This window comes from Nannospalax galili, unplaced genomic scaffold (assembly GCF_000622305.1).
Source record: "Nannospalax galili isolate Female #2095 unplaced genomic scaffold, S.galili_v1.0 scaffold654, whole genome shotgun sequence".
NCBI classification, from domain to species: domain Eukaryota; kingdom Metazoa; phylum Chordata; class Mammalia; order Rodentia; family Spalacidae; genus Nannospalax; species Nannospalax galili.
In genome coordinates this window covers 509,139-529,649 of record NW_008335971.1, presented here as the reverse complement: position 1 = coordinate 529,649, position 20,511 = coordinate 509,139, and the positions used below count along the sequence as shown (strand labels likewise).

The 20,511-nt window shown below is 35.4% G+C and overlaps 1 pseudogene; it reads left to right on the top strand.

Annotated features, from left to right (window-relative positions):
• The first annotated feature begins 17,572 nt into the window (after positions 1 to 17,572).
• On the top strand, positions 17,573 to 18,577 carry LOC108490707 (annotated as a pseudogene).
• The last annotated feature ends 1,934 nt before the right edge of the window (positions 18,578 to 20,511 follow it).

The window sequence follows — 20,511 nt, the reverse complement described above, 5'->3', positions numbered from 1 at the left end:
TACAGGCTGTGGGCTGGGGGTTTTTGTAGGGGGCTTGGGGGGGATTCAGAAGGTGGGAAAACATTTTTTAAAACAAGTTAGGTGGGGGAGAGAGTCCAAGGGTTATCAGGAGAGAATGGCCTCCATCAGACCACCCCCTTCCATCCCCTTCTGTCAGCCAGGATCTGGGTCATGGGATAAGGGGTCTGTTTATCTTCTAAGATTAAAAAAGGGGAAGCAGGCTGTGCCGAAACAGCTCTTATAGAAATCGGGTCTCCGGTCAAAGGTGTAGAGAATCAGTTTATCTTGTTTGCAGATGGTCAGGGTGTTCATTAACTCAGTTCCTGTATTTTCAGAGGGCTTGTAAAACCATGAGGTCCTGCTGCACTGGAGAGGGGGTTGCTACAGATCCGAACCCTAACAGGTACCAAGAACTATTGTAAACCTAGGGTAATTTTTAAAAGAGGAGGGCTGTGAAATGCCATCCTCTGGACTTGACATTGCAGTTGCACACATGAACACACAGCATCTTTGCTTATCTACACATGATCAAGTCAGTTATACATTCCAACATGGACAGGGAAGGGGCTCCAGAGGTCCCATGCCCAGCTGAGGAGCTATTGGCAGGCAATCACTTTTAGGGAATGGAGGGTCATTTTCTTTTGGAGTTTGGCCACTGGCAGGTTGCCCTTGCCCCAGTGGATGACCCCACACCCTGAACATCAGGGCAGCACTAATTGGACTCATTTGATTTAAAACAAATAAATTAAGATGGGGGAGGACATGAAGCTGGAAAGTTGGGAGGGAGATGTGAAGGGGGGTCTTAAAATGAGTTGGAGGGGGGAGTATAGGGATGGATATGATCAAGATATATTGTATACAAGCATGAAATTTTCAAAGAATAAATAAAATAATATTGATAATAATTATAATAAATAAATAAATAAATAGTAAATAAAATTTTGAAAAGGGGAGATAATTGAGCTAGAAAGATCCTTCTGAGAAATTTGTATTCAGGGAGAGGAAACAGGAACACTCACAGAGGAAGAAATAAAACTTTTGGGTATAGAGCCTAAAGTAACTATTTACAAGTCAAGAAGAGAGACACTAGAGAAAATCAAACTGTCACATTTATGTCTCAAAAACTGTGAGAAAAAAAATAAATGAATTAGTATAGATTTAAACTCTCTAAGTTCATAGTAAATTTGTTACAGTAGAAATTTAATCCCAACAGAACGTTCCCTACCTGCAAAAATCTTGAGAACAGGGATTCAGTGTTCATCATCTATATATGTCCTGAAAGTTACAGATTTTCTTCTTTTTTTTTCTGTCTTCAGATGGAAACTCACTTGTGTTTTTTACACAATGCTTCACCTGCTTGTCACATAACCATTTCTCCAAGAATAGACTATAATTCATTATCTCGTTGACAAGGCTATGATTCATTTAACACTTAAAGTAATATGTACCTGAGCCTCAGTTCCTTCCTATCTTGAAGCCCAACTGCTAACAAAGGTATGGTCAATCAGTTTTCTTGTGGATGAAGAGAAGTTTAAAGCTAGAATGTTCTCCCTTTTGTAATTATTTTATTTTATGAAATGTAGAAGTTAAAGCCAGTTATAATATAGTGTTTTATAAAACTTTGTTTTCAGTGCTGGAGAGAAAACTCAAGGGTAAGAGCACATATACTTCTTCAAGAGGGCCCAAGTTCAGGTCCCAGAATCCATGTCAGGTGGTTCACAGTCACCTATACCTCCAGCTCCAAGGGACCTGATGTCCTCTTCTGGCTTCTATGAAGACTCATGTGATACTAGTCACACACACACACACACACACACACACACCAAATTACACAAGATTAAATTATTCTCAAATTTAAATAAGACTTACACTGCAGTCCTCCATATTCTAGCTGTATTTCCAATGACCAGTGTTCTCACTCTGTGGCCAGATGCTTTACTAGACAGTACAGATGTAGATGCTCATCACTTTATTTATTTATGGCATTTTGTTTGTTAGCCTTAGGCTTTAATAGCTGAATAATTTCTCTAGCCCTATTTATTTATTTTAAAATTTTATTTCATTACTTTTAATTATATGCATGCATGTGTGTATGTGTGTGGATATGTAGATGAGCATGCCAGTGCTCAGGAAGGTCAGAGACATCAAGTCCTGCTGGATATGCAGTTAGATGTGGAGTGTTCTGGCCTACATGGATGTTAGGGTTCAAACTCAGCCCTCTGCAAGATCCGCATGTGCTCTCAGCGCCTGAGCCATCTCTCTAGGCCTACTTCAATATTTAAAAGGAAAAAGTTACTGAAAGTTATATAAAACATTGGTTTATAACAATAAAATTACAGTACTAACTACACTATTTTTAAAAATATTGAAAATATTTTATTTCCATCCACTCTAAGAGGAGGAGCCATGGGGTGTATTATATTTCCATGCCATGCTGTTTTGAACTTGAATTGCAGTGCTTGCTAATACTATTTAGCAGTATTCTTTAGAGGAATTTTAACTACCTAAACAGCTGGTGATGACAAATGAAGCTAAAAATAATCCAGAATGATTTCTTGGTTGCAGAGAGGTCAATTACACTGTCTAAATCAAAGAATTCAACAAGAAGAAATTATTCTAAATGTGTGTTTTACAGTCATGCAAGAATTGCTTAAAAGCGAGAAAGAATCAAAGAAATGTGATCACAAGTACAAAGAATTTTTTATAGTCCATGGGTTTATGAAGGAGTATAAAGCAATATACTGCATTTCAAGAAAATGCCTTTGGGGGAATAAAGAAAAAGTTAGGCAAAGGAGGACCAGGGAGGAAGTATTCACTAACAGTTTGAATAAAAGGTGTGTTATTCAAAGATATCAGCATATCAAAAAGAGTAGGAAGAATTTTCATTTAAAAGCAAAATCACAAAGTTTCAAAATCGTGCTTGAAATGAAAGCTGAAATTTGCAACTAAAAAAGTGCCCCAGATATAGTTAAATCCTGGCAGGTGTTCCTCTGTCCTCAAGAAATTTAAACTCATAAAGTACACGTTTTTGAATAAAGAAATCCTTTTGGACTTGGAACATGCCCCCTACTTGTAACAGTTTAATACACAAAATGTCTAATAAAATTAAGTTATAGCCTTGTTGACCTGATCCTTCTGTTTTCTCTTTTAAGAAATAAACACAATACTTTTAAAGACATCAGTAGTATTTGAGATACAAAAATACTAGAACTATATAAAAATGAAAAGTGTAACGTTATGGGCATATACATATGAGGTTATGTTTAGCTAAGAACAGAGCAGTGTCTGGAACGGCTGTGTGTGTGAGTGTGCTTGTGTGTATTGAAATACTAGACAGAAAAAATCCTGGGATGTCTGTGTCTATGATAGTACTTAGTCTTAAATACACACATACTTTCATCTGCAACAATGTCATAAAATAGTTGAAACTAAGCATTAAGCTTTTCAGAAATTTTCCTTTGTGCTTATTTTTGCCTTTTTTTTACTTTGCTTTTCTCCAAGTCGTTTTACAAGGTTTATACACAAGACAGAGAGTTCCATACTGGTTTTTTTATTGGTTATTTCAACCACTTAAATATTTCATCCCAGTCTTTTCTGCCTTGTGCACTTTTTAAGTCTGATACAAGGGCTGGAGACATGGGTCAGCGGTTAAGAGCGCTGACTGCTCTTGCAGATGACCCAGGTTTGATTCCCAGCACCCACATGGTGGCTACAAACCATCCTTAACTCCAGTTCTGGGCGAATCAAGCCCTTTTCTGACATCCGCAGCATTGCATTACGCAGGTGCACTCACATGCATGCAAGCAATACACTCGTACAAAAATACTTTTTAAAAGTATTTTTTTTTAAAGTCTGATACAATTCTCACTTTTAATTTTATAAATTTAGTAAGTTTTTTTTTTTTTTTTCCTCACTGGCTTCCTTTAGCTACTGTTGTTAGTTTCGATTTTCTCCAGTTTAAATATTTCTTCCAAAAGATTTATGTGTGTATATTTGCATGAATGTGTTTATAAGCACTGTGTGCTTGCAGGAGAACAAGGAGGCAAGAAGAGGCAAAGGATCCCATGCAAGTGGGATTGTCCTTAGCTGTGAGACTCCCAGTGGGTACTGGGAACCCAACTGTGGTCCTCCACAACAGCAATGAATGCTCAAAATGCTGAGCTCTCTCTGCAGTTTCACGACCACCTGTCTTGCACGCTCCTTTCTTCTTTTTTCCCTTGTCTTTCAATGTGATTCTATTGTCAAACTTCAAGCTGCGATACTCTTTCTTTGGCAATGTCTTAACTGTTGCTGAACCTGTAGGAAGCATCTCCATTTCTGTTCAATGCTTTTCATCTTTAGTGTTCCCCTTTAATTATTTCTTAGAGCTTCTTCCTCTCAGGTCACTCACTGCTCTAGCATGCTGTCTTTTTCTATAGCTGCTTTAAATTCTTAGTCTGATCTTTTCAAAATTCTTGCTGTATATGACTCTGATGATTTTTCGAATTTCTTCACTCTACATCTTATTGCTTATTTATTTATTTTTCATTTTTCGAAGGTTGGTTGAAACCTGAGTGATTGAATCTCCAGTGCCTATTTGTTCAGCAGTGTAACAGTAAATTTGGAGATGGAAGAATTTAATAGCTTGATGGTTAAGATTCAATGTTTTGATGAATGTACATCTCTGGACTCTGAACTTCACCTGAGTTTCTCAACATTTCACATCCCTCTTAGGCAGCACACATGGATATTGGAGGGTGCACCTAAGAGTTTTCTTACCTCTCTTTTCAATGTTTAGGCCAGGCAGAGTTTAGTGTTTCCTTTCTCCAAGTAGGTTTGATAAAAATCCTGAGATTAAGTTTAACAAAACAGTTTCTTGTTAGGAAAGATTTTGTTACAAAGAACAGAAAATTTCATTGTATTCATCATGACTTTTTTGTTTTTTTTCATGTTTCTCTCCTGCTAGAATCATGAGGCAACTTTTATTTCTGTGTTTGTTGTGACAACCTGGTAGAGTGCTTGGAAATAAAACTAACAAAAAATGTAATGATTCCCTACGAATACTTCTCCATCAAAATGTTAGGTATTAGACATCTCTGCCTTGAGCCTCCAGCGATTTCAACAGAGAAATTCTTTCATGCCGTAAAGTTCCACAAGATTTTTAAGGCAATACAAAGTCATTTATTATTATGTGAAGTGAATAGAATTTAATTTAAACACACGTTAATAATTTCCTCTATACACTGACAAACAATTGCATTAATAAATGAGTATATCACATAAAATAGTGCTACCCAGAAAACAGGAAAATTATAATTTATATGATCCGTTTTTTCATAGATTACACTTTGTTAATGTATACATGATCAGATTTTTCCATTTTTGGTATTGTGGCATTAGATGAAATCAATCTTAAATGAAAATAGTATTTCATTCTACGTAAAAATCTTATTTGCAGCATACCAGTTTTCATAAAACATTACAAAATATCTCGGCATTTAGAAAGTTGAAAAACTCAACAGTATTCTAAGTCAAGCCACATTTGAATGAAAGGAAGCAGAAGGGTGAGTTGACAGGGAGGAAGTCAGTTCATTTCATACTAGGCAGGTGGAGCTCTGGCTTTTCAGCAGACTCAACATTTTTCTTGCAATTTACATGTAAAAGAGATGACCATCAATTCCTATTTACCCTTTCTTCATTTTCCATGTACTAAAGGTTACAGAGGTTTTTGTAAAGGTGTCAGAAAATATTTGGTGTCAATGAAAATGTAGTATTTGAAAACAGTGTATACATACACATGTGTTTCAGGAGAAAGATATGTTTACTATCATAAGCATGATACTAAATTTTTCGGGGGTTGTCTTTTAAAAATATTTTATTTTTATGCATATGGGTGTTTCGCTTACATGGATGTAAGTGCACCATGTGCATGCAATGACTACAGTGACCCAAAGAAACCACTTAATCCCCTGCACAGGAGTTACAGACAATGTTAGCTGCCATGTGGGTGCTAGGATCTGAACGCCAGTCCTCTACAACAGCAACCTGTACTCTTAACCACTGAGCCATCTCTCCAGCCCCTGGGTTTGCCTTAATAGCAAATTTACTTTTTCTTTTATCATTGTTGACAAAGTAATAAGGAAGCTGGTGGGAAGAGGCAGTTTGTAGGGCATTTGTTGGGAGTAAGGGAAGCATGTGGCCAATTTCTCTCAATAAATCTTGTTGCTTATTGTCGTTATTAACTCAAGCTCTGTTATAAATGAAACTGCACCACCATGAAATTGAATTAAACCTCATTGTTCTGTATTTGGCATCCCTCTAAGAATCAGTCACTTTAAAGAATCAATGAATATTCAAGAAAATGGCTTGAGTTTTTATATCTATATTCTAGCTAGTGGCTATTTTGTACTATTTGTTATTCGCTTTTATGATTAATGAATAAATTCAACATCCACAATATAATGCTCATTTGTAATTAGCTTTTTAATATTCTTTCAAACCAAAACATGGTGTAATTTTAAGTAAACCCCTGTTGTAGTTTGAGTATATTTACATAACCATGTCAGAAAGTTTGATGAATTAATGGCATTTCACTGTATTATTATTTATTTCAATGCTATTCACATTAGTTTGCTGGAACTTGCCCTTACCTTTCTTTTTAATCATATTTGGCATTGTCTTTCATTAATGAGACGTGGTTCATAGAGATACGGAAGGCATATTTACACCAAACAAAAGAATCAAAAGTAAGGTTAAAAAGAGGGGGTAAAGAGGTAACTCAGTCGATAGAATGCTTACTAGGCCCGTTCAGTCTTCAGCACTTCATAAACTAGGTGTGGTGCTGCAAGTGTGTATTCCCTGCACGGCCAAATTGGAGGAAGAAGGATCAGAAGTGAGGTAGTCTTTGACTACACAGTGAGTTCAAGGCCAGTCTGGTCTGTGTTACATTAGACTCTGTCTCAATAGCACGGTAATTTAAAAAAAAAAAAAACCAGCAGTGCTTGCATTTCTTGATGATGAAAAAAAACATGTATGGACATTTCTCCGGCATCAGGTGGCACACTTTTATATTGCATTGGTCTGTTTATGCTGATAGTGGAGGACAACTTCTTTTCATTCACTTTATTTTCATGGACTTGTACAAAACCTCTAAACCTCCTAAATAACCCCAAGGACAAAAAGTATGGAAAACAATGGGAAAGTATAGATTTTTGGAAAAAGTTGTTTAAAATTTCAATTTCTTTTCTTTGCAATTTCCACTGTCAATTTGAGGATTTTTATATATTATTGTATATATTCTTCCTTGTATCTGCTGATTTCTTTTCTCATTGCATCAATGTTGTAAATATACCATGGGAACTGTATTAGTTACTGCTTGTTGATCTGATAAAATACCATGACCAACAACCAGTTATTGAAGAGTTTTTTTGGTTTATGGTTCCAGAGGGATAGAGTCACAATGGCAGGTAGGCATGGCAAGAAGAAGCAAGCATGGCAGCAGGAACAGGAAGCCAAGGAACTCATCTTTATCCAGGTGCAGGAAGCAAAGAAACTGAACTACAAGTAGAGTGAGGTTATAAACACTCAAAGTCCATCTTCAGAGGTGTGCTCCCTTCAACAAAGCTCCACCTTCTGAAGGTTTCATTTCCTCCCCAAGTAGCACCACCAACTGGTGACCAAGTGCTCAAATATTGGACCCTATGGGCAACATTATCATTCAAACAACCACAGACACCTTTAAGAGAACACAGATATACAATTAATATCAGTATCATTTGTCTGATAAGTGCCTGCTTACCGCAGGCCAGGTAAGGTAATAAGTGACTTCTTTGAATTTTCACATTTCCATACCTTCTCTATTTGTATGATACTGGCACTTATCCTCATTTTAAAATCAAAAAGGATTTTTAGAGTAAAAACTATATATAGGTGGTATGCAAATAACTGACAGAATTATGGAACTCTGAATCTAGACTTTGTTATAACACAATCACATCCTTTCTTTGTTAGAATATAAATAATTTTTGTAGTATAATTTGCATTGCTTAGGCACATTGAATAATACTTTGAACTCTCAGGATTTATTGTATGTTTATGTGTATGTAAAATAATTGAGAATAGGACATTTGACATAATTGTTCCTCCAAATATTTAGCCATAATCCAACTGACAAACATGTAAGTGAAAAAAGAAAACTGTATTTGCTTCTATATCTTCTAGGAATAAGATAATTCAAATCATATCATTGGTTTGAAAAAACTTCACAGTTAAACATGCATAAATATCTATAAATAAATGTAGAAAGGAAAAAATAGTTGAACATAATATAAAAACAAAACTTTAATCACTGCAGCAATTTGTTAGCACTAATTATTGAGAGAAGTTCTGAATAGAACTAACTCAAGAGCAAAATAACTCGAGCTGAGGAATCTCTCAGAATGCCAGATATGGCAGAAGTGCTACTTCTGGGGTACTGTGGGGACCTGAAGAAAAACCTGCATTTGTTTCTCAAATGGTAAATACTGGAAGTGTGTTTTGGCAGTTCAGTAGATGTCTGTAGAAAACTAAGATGTCAATAATTTAAGTTCATACAAGACAGAGATTAAATGATGGTGAAGAGAAGAATCTAAGTGTTGGCCTGAAAATATCCTAATTTGAGGGTTTGTTTCTTTTAAAAATATCATATGACTGGGCCTGGAGCAATGTCTCAGAGGTTTAGAACACTGTTTGTTCTTGCGGAAGACCCAGGTTCGAATCCCAGCACCCACATGGCAGCTAACAATTGTCTGTAACTCCAGTCCCAGGAGATTCAAAAGCCTCTTCTGACCTCCGCTGGCATTGCATAACAGGGGTGCACTTCCTTACATGCAGGCAACACACATGCACATAAAATAAAATAAAAATAAAAAAATAATTTTTAAAAAAAAATTTAAAAAAAGATGATATCACTTATGAGCATGAACATTTTGCTAAAATTGTAATTTCTACTTAATGGCAATGGAGTGGAACAAAACCTTCAAAAAGAGAAAGGCTAGTAGGACAGAACAGACTAGGGATTCTATTTGAGGACTGGAAAACCCTCCCGGAAAAGTAGACTTTTTAAGATTATATTGAAGGAAGTGTAGATAAATCTCTATGAAGTTGTACAAATGAGAAGAAAATTTTATATTGAGAGATGTATATGATCTTTCCAGAAAAGCAGGCATTTCATGTAAATGTTGATTGAGGAAAGAAAGTCTTTATAAATCTTATAAATTGCACGTATGTTTCACAACTGACTCATCAATGTAATGAAATGCTTTTAATAGATACTGTGAAGGGGAGTTGTCTTCATGTTTTTCACAAGGTGACATTTGTTCTATCATCAACATTCTTATAATAGAAAAAGTAGTCTAGATTCAAGTTGTCAGTTTATTTTTTCTTCAGAAATGATAACATCACTGTAGGAATATTCTGAATGTATTAAGTAAATCAGTTTTGTAAAAGTATTTGAAGATGAAAAGAATAATTTTTAAGGAGAAAGAATTAAAAAATGAACACGATTATCACCTACTAAAGTTGAAGTAAAAGTGACACCAATGAGTATAAAATTCAATGTTAGACATAAGTCAAGAGAAGAATACAAAATATTATAACGAACATTGCACTTATATTTTACAATTAATTTAAAATCAATTGATTTTTGTAAAAAAACAGTAAAGAGAAGAAAAGCTTATTTTTTCAAATATGTCAAAAACTCTGACAAAATTAATGAATTGACTGTTCTATGAGAAGTCAGGGAATCTCTCAAGAGTTTTAAAATCAAGAGACATTCAGAACCAAGCTGAAACTTAAATGGCAGGTGTCTGTGAGAGAAAGAAGGAGAGAGTGATTATGGTAATTGAAACAGCATTGTCCTTAAAGGGCCTCCTGGCAGCTCCTGGAATAACTTAACACATAAAAGGTACATTATGAAAAGTTATGTAGTTCTTGTATTGAGAACGTTAGTCCCGTATTGAGGAAAAGAAAAAAATGGAAAAAATGATAAGTGATACAATTGCTCATGTTCACAGAAAAAAATTAACCTGCTTGGCATTTCGTCTGCATTGTGAATTAGCAGCCATAGAGATGTTGTAAATCTGACATACATGTCAAGGAGAGGATATAAATGAATCACTAATTGACATTACCTTTAGCTTTCACATAAATAACCTATGCTGTTAGGGTTTAAATTACCTTAATATTTTTGTATTTAAAATGGAAAATGAATAATTCTTCAGTCATGGATTTCTAGAATGCCAGTGTCCCAGCACTGAGAATGGAAGTGTCTGGCTCAGATAATATTGCCTGGTCACAGTTGCTTTTCAGTTCCACACATGTCCATGCATTCACACTCAGAATTCTACTGCATTGCCAGCCTACACTGTGACTCTCATTTATAGGAATCTCTGATTTTAAATCACAAAGACCTACGAAGCCTACAAAAAGTCAGAAATTAGAAAGGAGTATAGATGTGGGATAGATCGTGAATATATAATCTGGTAATGATAAGAGATGCTAGGCAGAATGAAGGAACTGAAAAGGGCCATTTACAGCCAGTTTCTTCCCAGGTACCTTTTGGGACCTATACATTGCATGCCTATATTAGCTTTCTGTATAAATGGCATGATCCTTGTCTGATACCACCCTTTCTGATGTAGATGGAGGATATTTCCCACATAGTGATGACCTTAGGGACAATATGAATACTGACATGTTGTCATCCACTGACACAAAATACCATGGCTGTTAGTAATTGCCTTTACAAATAGGTTGGTCAGTTGTTGATAATAGTTCGATGTGCATGTATGTATGTGTGCACGTTTTTTCTTGGTGTGTATATTTATGTGTATTTTCTGAGTATGAGCTACTTCACTTTGTATAAAAGTTTCTAGTTCTATTCATTTACCAGCAAAATTCATGATTTCATTTTTCTTTACCACTGCATAGGAGTCCACTGTGTAAGTGTGCCATATTTTCATTTATCCAATCATAATTTGAGGGGCATTTAGGTTCCTTTCAATACTCAGCAAACCAGTCAGGAGCTCTCAGACAGCATTGAGTGGCCAAGGCTCAAGGTAGATAAAGTGATTTTATGAGTTTTTTGACAATCTGCAAATTTTAATTGAACTTTTGGTGATATTCATAATATTTGGTGATAATTTGATTCTTTCCCAACCCCCATTCTGCCATTATTGCCTCCACCCACTTTTTTGTTTTTTCTGTAGAGTCTAATTCATGTCATCAAATCTCCTTTAGTATGAGTCCATTCACTGCAGCCTGGATAACCTACCAAGAGTCCCTTCCTTGAAAGAGACTGTCTTTGCCCCTCGCAGCAGCCATCAGTAGTCAAAATTTCCTTAGGTTGGGCTGTGGTTTCTTTTTTTTTTTTTTTGAATTATTTATTTAATAACCACATACTGAGAAGAAGCATTTCATTACATCAGCATTGACATGTTCAATAACAATTTTCTGAGCTAGGCTCAGTCTCTTACAAAATTGGCTGTACATATTTAGGTTTACAGTTGAATTATTACAATTATACAATATTGTACTCAGTATAAACCATATAAGATGTAAAATTAAATGAGGTTTTAACCTTTAAAAAAGATCCCCATTTCATTATTAAAATACAGTTTCATGTAAAAAACTTCATTTTTAATGCAAGTGATGCCTAATCTGTGATTGTCTCTCTTTTTTTAATTTTTACAAAAACTTTATTGAGAATTTCATACATGCATATAAGGTGTTTTGATCAAATCCATGTCCACTCCCTCCCCTCCAAAATTCCTCCCTCTGAAGAGGTAACCCTAAAATATTTTAAGGATTAGTTACAAGCTACCAAATACTTTTGACACTTTTGTCTTTTGAACAGAGTATGTTGCTAACAGGCCCAAGGACATTTTGACTTTTAGCCCTGAAACTGGCTACATTTCTTTGCGGTCTTTCTACCCTAACTGCCTAGCCTATTCTTACCGCCTGTTCTTATCACACCATCCCCTGAAGGGGTTACCCAAATTGCCAGTAGGGAATAGGGACACTGACTGTTCTGGCTTCTTCCATGCTGAACAGGGATGCAGGGTGAGGCAACTGGAGCACCCCCTCAGTAGGTCTATCTAAAAGACTCCCAAATTGCCTAAGTTTCATCTCTAAGGGGAGAAGAAATTCCTTGAATCATGAATGGGAGGTGTGAAGGAGAAGTAAAAGCAAGAGTAATTTGCATTACAAGTTCTAGACAGGGAACTAGAAAAAAGTCAGAATGGGGCAATTTTTAAATGTTCTCTGTTTTGAGCTTGCATGGAACTTATGCATGCTGTCACCATTTCTATGAGGTCATTTGAGTAATTAACCAGCTGTCTGGAAAACTGTATTTAGGAAATAATTTTAAAGGGATTTTTCAGAACTAGAATGGTTATTTGAAGTCATGCATGTTATAGATTTAAGTAAATAAACCTCTTAGGAACTGTGTTTGAGTAGGTTTGAATTCTGATGAATAAAATCAAAAGTTTGAACTTTAAGTGAAAATTAGCAATTTTAAGAGGAATATACAGTGGACAATTTGATGTTATCAGTATGTTTGCCTAAATAATCCATCCTTTAAAACAAATGAACACAATTGTATGCATATACACACACACAATTTCTTACATTTGAACTATTCTAGAAATACTAATTGTTATATAGCAAGTTACTCAGTATCATTAGTTTAAATAATTGAACAATTGTTACCCTCTATTTCTTTAAAAATCAGTGTGATACATTAGACTACAGGGATCTATTAGGTTGTAGGTTCATCAAGGGATGAACACAGAGATTGAACTGCATCTGCAAAAACAAGGGAGAAGTGATGTGAAGAAGAAGAGCCAGAGAGTGAGGGAGAGAGAGGGAAAAGGAAGGAGGGAGGAAGAGAGAAAGAGAAATACTGACTGACACTTACTGAAAGTTCACTCAGTTGGTATATTTTCTGAGTGTGTCTTAATTGTGAACAACATATTTTTCTGTTTTCTTAATCAAGTTTCAGAAATAGATTCTCAATAAATGTAGGGTAACTTTTCCCTTGTGTATCATTGACTCACAAGGAACTGTAGAGCAAATTGAGGGTTACCTTGCTATATACCAATACTGATTTGAATATTTCAGAGAGTTTATCCATGAATATTAAAGCCAGTAATTAAACAGCACCACCATTATAAGAGCTATGAAAATTCAAGAATAATAATTGTTTAAGCTTGAATAACATCTATAACTATATTTTGTTCTATATTGAAGCCATTTTGTTTTGTAAGTGAAGCCAATTCTACAACCAGGATATGTGGTGGTACACAAAATCATTGACCACAGGGAAAATATTTAAGTTCCATTTTTAGCAATGAGATGTCTTCAACTTACTGTATGTTAGAATTAAAAAACTGTGGGCTGATGAGGTATCACAGTGGTTAAAGTGTCCTGCAAACAGAGAAGCAGAGCTCAGAACCCAAGAACCCAAGTCTGTTTAGTGTCTTTCTATGTATATTTGTTTAGTGTTGCTAGATAATGTCTTTCAAACATAACAGTGATCTGCACCCATGCAATCTTACAATATGGTTGCCTAAACAAGACCTGCATTACGCCCAGTTTACTTGCCAACCTGGGTGGGAGAAATTTCATAAAGTCCCACTTCTAGAATAAGAGGCTGAAGCAATCAAAGGCTGCTGACAGAGGGACAGTCAGTTTCTCTGGGAACAAGTTCTCTGGTAGGTTTCCCAATGCCAAGAACTCAGTCCCAAATCAATTATCACTAATTCTAATATCTACAAGCTGAGAATATCAATATTAGTTTGTGGTTATAATTCTCTTTACTTATGAGAATAGGTAAGTTAGAATATTCAGCAATTCATTAATGATTTCATCATAGTCAGTCTACATTAACTAAATTAAATCTGCATTTCTAGGCAGTGGATAATTTCTGACATTCTAATCACAACATATATGCAGTAACTCTTTTACAGCCTGAAAAATACTGTCCTTAGAATGCAAGAGCTTTTGAGGGGAACCTGTTTGTAATCCTCTGTCTTTCTCTGCATTCACCTTGCAGTCCTTCTCATTGATGGAGTCTAATACTTAACCAGACCTCCATCTTATGTTGTGCTTTTTTAGTGCTGTCAATCTTGAGTAATTATTTTCCATAAGTCACCAGTCCCAGTTCTCAAACAAGCTCTTCATATAAAAACTTATCCACAGTAAGTTTTTAATAAAGCCAAAGAGTTAAAAACACCTAGATAAAAAGAAATTTAAAAACCTCTTACCTATAAATAGACATAATAAATACAGCATATTTTTCAAAAAGAAAAAGAGTGAAAGCCCAAACAACACATTTTTTGTAATAAAACTCACTCTTTTCCATATTTTTTAAAATGTGAGGCATGTAAAATAAGCGTACAGTTCTCTCATGTACTGTCCAGGACAACAACACTGTAAAAATACAGCCATGGTTAGTAGCACATTCTCTATAGAAGGAGAATTATTTAAAACACAGCTCTTTTCCCATAGTTTCTTTTCACACTAAGTGAATTTATCCAAATTACTAAGGCAAAAGGGGTTTAAACTTCTAGGTCACATATTTTCTTGTTCTAGTTCTATAAATACAACTTCTTTGCTTGCTCTCAGAGAAAACGCTTTTCACTAATGACATTTTTGTGAGCACTGCTAGAGTATGATACAATGAAATTATATGTTGCAAGATAGAGTAAGGGAAGTAAAGGAAAATAAGACATTTCACACTGAGAAAAGGAGTCACACAAATACTTAAATCAAGAGCTCTCTTTGGGGTTTTTGATTTGCTATTTTATTATTTTCATCATATGAATAGTTAAGTTCATCTTTTAGAAAAAGGGCACCCACATACTTTTCTGGCTTAGAATCACAAAACTATATTTATGTGGTTTCATTAGACAACTATGTGTAAAATCAATTCACAGCAGGACCTAAATGTCAGTAAGTTTAAGCTACATTTTAAAAATGTGTTCTATATCATGGAGCTTGGAGAAATGACTGCTAATGATTTAAAAATAGAGAACAATAGCAGAACAAAAATGCAAAGATACAGACTTTTTCAACATAGATGTCTGCGAACTAAAACCTTACAAATTGCTATGCCTCTGCCTTGCTATTTGTATGTCTACATGCAAGTATTATATTGTGTGAATTGCTGTAATTTTATTGTGTGTATATCTGATGTTATTTCTGAATGTTTTTATTTAAATACTACATGTGTACTTATTTGAGAATATGTATTTCAAATCAATATGTAAATGTAAAATTTATTTGTGATAAAATCAAAATAAAATCAACACAATGGGCAATTGTAATATGAATGGGAATTTGAGGGATATTTTGAGCTGTTGACAGAGGAAAATGTACAGCAATTAATTGAAAAATTCCAAGTGACATCAAATGTAGTGAAAATCCCAGCTCTAAAAATTGAAGAACTAGTACAATTAAAAAAAATTATCTACATTTTTAATTTTGTGTCTGAGTGTATGGCCTGTATGTATGTAAGTGAACCTATGCCATGCAGTGCCTGTGAGGTCAGAAGAGGGTGTCAGGTCCCCTGCAACTGCAGTTATAAATGGTTGTTAATTGCCATGTGGGTGCAGGGAACATAACCCAAGTCCTCTACAAGAGAAGTCATTGCTCTTAACCACCGAGCCAACTCTCTATCCCCTAGAGAATTATTATTTTTATAATATGATTTGAAATGTTAAAGAATTTTATGAAGTTAACCTCAAAAACTAATGTATAGTGTGATTTGTGTGCAGTTAAACCACAACTAAAACATGAATAAATAAAAATGAGCAAATAGCTTAAAATTACTAGATTAGGTATTCCATTCAATTTCTACTGAATGAAATTATGTTTTACATAAGAAACATGGTAGTTTATATGTTTCTAAATGAAACTGAAAAATTGATGTGATTTAAGGAATCCACCTTCAAATATGTATCACAATTTATTACTATACAGCAATTGTGTGCTTATTGAAGTTTCGGTTTTAATTCACTTCATAGAAATTGTGTTTAATAATAAACTGAAGGTGGCCCTGATGACACAGGCCTTTAATTCCAGCACTCAAGAGGCAGAGGCAGGTGTATCTCTGTAAGATCAAGGCCAGCCAAGCCTACATGGCAAGTTCCAGTCTATCTGAGGCTACAGGAAGAACCTATCTCAAAAATACACAAAAAAATAATAAAATGATATTTTATCATGAAAATTTTCTTTGAGACTTGATTTCATAGTTAATACTTGATTATAGTTTATAAATAAATGAATAAATGACCAGTTGAAATTCATTTACCTAAATGAAAACACTGCATTTCCACATACTTGTTTATTGTTTTACTTTTCATTTTGCATGAATATGTATGCATGGTGTGCATGTATGTGTGTAAGTATGTTCACATACATGTGCACATGCATTCTCATGTGGGTGGGGTACAGAAATTAATGCTAAGGATAGTCTTCCATTGATCGCCACTTTATTTCCTGAGGAAGGGTCTCTTACTGAATCCATGGCTCAGGGATTTATTTAGCTAGTCTAGGTACCCAGCTTATTTTGGGAAACACTTATCTCCATCTCTACAGGGCTGGAATTATAGGTGGGTCTCAAATTTCAACCAAGAATACAGCCACGCATATGATATTAGCCTGCAACTTAACATCTGTGTTCTAAATAATCAGGGTAATTTTTTTTTAATTTTTCTTATGGATCTTAACCTGAAACTGGCAATTACAATCAGATTCAGTGTAGGAACTTAGGTAGGGCAGTATGAATCTTGTGTTTTCTTTGTTACTTAATTTCTTGTCTGTTTTTATTCATGCAACATTTTCAATTCCTCTTGTAAAGCTAATATGTCAATAAAATTTATGCATGGTTGAAAATTTCTGGTCTGTTGAACAATTAATTTTGTCCTTGAAAGAATGAAAGTATATGATCACCTTTTATTATACTGTAAGTCACTTAATTTTCATTTAAAAACTCACTTGGTGTTTAATAATAAAAAATTATATCATGTTTTTAATAAGGGTAGAAAAAATTGTTTGACAATCGAGACAAGTCAAATGTAATAAACTATTTCTCAAATATTCAAAGGAGATGTTGAAAAAATTTAAGTACTTTTAATTTGTGAGTGCATCTATATCCTAAGTAGATTGCAAGAATTCTCTGAGCCTACAGCTTCACAATGACTCTAATGAAAACAACATTAATCATGTGCTCTATTTAGAGTGCTCATTAATCAATATTTTTCAAGTTAAAATGATAACATTATAGAGAACTTTTAATAGTATTTGATCTGTTTTATTTTGTTCAATAAGAAGTTTCCTTTTAAATGCTTTCAAATCATTCTTCCATGCTTCATTCACTATACAATAAGACAATTAGTAAACTCTCTTAAACTCTGTCATCATTACTGTAACTTTTGTTTATAATATATATATATGCATGTATGTAAATTATAATATATGAGGCTTTCTTCTCCTCCTCATTCTAGCGACATCTGCGTCTTCTGTGCATGGCCAACCTTGTCCCTGAGACACGATGGCAAAGGTTGGAGTGCACAGATTTGGCTATATCAGGCATCTGGTCAACAGGGCTGCCTTTAAATCTGGCAAAGTGGACATTGCTGCCATCAATGACCACTTCATAAATTTCAACTACATGGTCTACATGTTCCAGTATGATTCCACCCATGGCAAGTCCAACGGTACAGTCAAGGATGAGAATGGGAAAATTGTCATCAATGAGAAGGCCATCTCCATCTTCCCAGGAGCGAGAATCAGCCAACATCAAATGGGGTGATGCTGTTGCCGAGCATGTTGTGGAGTCTGCCGGGGTTTTCACTACCATGGAGAAGATTGGGGACCACTTGAAGGGTGGAAGCAAAAGGGTGATCATCTCTGCCCCTTCTGCTAATGCTCCGTGTTTGTGATGGGCACAAACCATGAAAACTATGACAACTCCCTCAAGATTGTCAGCAATGCCTCCTGTACCACCAACTGCTTAGCACCCCTGGCCAAGGTTATCCATGACAACTTTGCCATTGTTGAGGGACTCATGACCACAGTTTATGCCACCACATCTACACAGAAGACTGTGGACCACCCCTCTGGGAAACTGTGGTGTGGGACATGGGAGATGCTCAGAACATCACCCCTGCATCCATTGGGGTTGTCAAGGCTGTGGGCAAGATCATGCCAGAACTAAATAGGAAACTCACTGGAATGACCTTCCATGTTCCCAGGCCCAATGTATCTGTCATGGATCTGACCTGCCGCCTGGAGAAAGCTGCTAAATATGATGACATCAAGAAGTTAGTGAAACAGGCATCCAATGGCCCCCTAAAGGGCCTCCTGGGCTATACTGAGGAGAAGGTTGTCTCCTGTGATTTAACAGCCATACCCACTCTTCTACCCTTGATGCTGGGGCTGGCATTGCCCTCAATGACCATTTTGTCAAGTTCATTTCCTGGTATGACAACGAATTTGGCTAAAGCAACAGAGTGGTTGCTGGTGGTTCATGATCCACATGGCCTCCAAGGAGTAAGAAGTCCTGAACAACCACTCACCTCAGGAAGAGGAAGAGAGAGGCCCTCAGCTGGGGCATCCCTGCCCCAACTCTGCCCCCAACACACTGAGTGTCTTCCTTCACAGTGTCTATCCTAGACCCCCAGAAGAAGGGGAGGGGCTTAGGGAGCCCTACTTTCATGAATAGCATCAGTAAAGTTCACTGCACCCACCCCTCCAAAAATATGAACTAATATTTTGAAATTTTTTGGATATATGTTGGTTAAAATATTCAGAATTTCTCAGTTTCATACAATTGGATTTTTTTAAACTATGGCAATATTTACAACATTCATTATGAAATTTACTGAGGTTATGATGATTAATTTCATATGTCTTCTCATGATATTTAGTAAACCAAGGAAACTGTTTCCCAAATTGTTGCATATGATTTTGAATTTAAAGATAATTTAAAGATATTTAGAAGAGATCTGGAGATATAGTTTAGTATGTAGAATGACCAACTCACATATATAAAACCCTGTGTTCTATCCACACCACAGCATAAAACCAGCGTGGTGGAGTGCTTTAATCCCAGCAACTGGTAAAGGCAGGAGGATGTGAAGTTAAAGGGCATTCCCAGCAATAGGAGAGTTTGACGCCAGGCTGGGATTCATAAGACCTTCTCTAACATAAAGGGAAAAATGTTCAGAAGATTTTAAACAAGTAATTTATTCATCTCTATCTTGACATTCCAAATGTCACATGCTCTCACAGGTTTTTGAACTTTGTGTCCCTTGGGACACATGCTACCCAAATTAGATATGGATGTGGCCCCAAATAATTCAAAAACATCCTTAAAATGCAAGGTGTTTATTTAATTATTTACACCATAAATCAGTTGTACAATTCTTGAATATAAACTTTATAGATGACAATGTCAGAGTCCTCATCTTGTCTTAATGTCAAAAGGGTGAACACATCCAAGTGAAGAATGTAAACCTGACTTCAGTGTCCTACTTCTTATTTTCTCCTATTGATTTTGTTCAAGAGAAAACTGCTACACTGAGTTAAGTGAGATTAAAGGTCAAGAAACTGCATAATTTTCCTGAAAGTAAACACTAATACATTATCTCACTGTTGTGAGTAAGGAGGCTTTAGTCTCCAAGGACAACCAAACCAAGAGAACACATACAGATAGCAATGTTTTAAGCCAATTTAATAGAGCAGAATTAAGGCTACTCTTCCTATAAGTTAATAAATACATGTTTAAGATGATTTCCTACTATCGTTTTGTGTGTATGTGATAAGTCTTTGGTATTTTAATATCTGAGTTAACAAATACACAATTCTAAAATACATTAAGATCAAAAATATGCAATTTGGTAGGCCTAGAGAACATAATAAAACAGTGATTTTTTTCCGTTTTGCATATTCTTAGTATTTATTAGTCATATGTTGATATTGAAGTTAGCATAAATGAAAGAAATAATTGACAATGCTATAGAAATGAAATATATTTTAACTGTATCTTCAAATGCATGTCCTTGTCATGATGGAAATATTTTTCAAGTTTTATTATTAAATTTAAATTGTGTTTGTGTGTGTGTGTGTGTGTGTGTGTGTGTGTGTGTGTTGGGGCATTTTCCCATGAGTGCAGGTGCCTGTGGAACCCAGTGGCATCGAATCCTCCAGAAACTATAGTGTTCCAAGCAATTGTGAGCTGTCTGATCTGATTCTTGGAAATTAAACTTGGGTACTCTGGAAGAGCAACAAGTGCTCATAACTTCTGAGACATCTATCCAGCTTGTTCTGATGGAAATTTAATGTCTAAATTAATAACAATAGGATTATTGAGTCTGCTGCTGATATCATGGTATGAAATGAAGGGAAAGTGAAACATTTGCATAGGTATTAGATACAGAGTATGAGGACTTTCACTGTGAACAGAACTGTAGGAGCCATCAAGGCAGG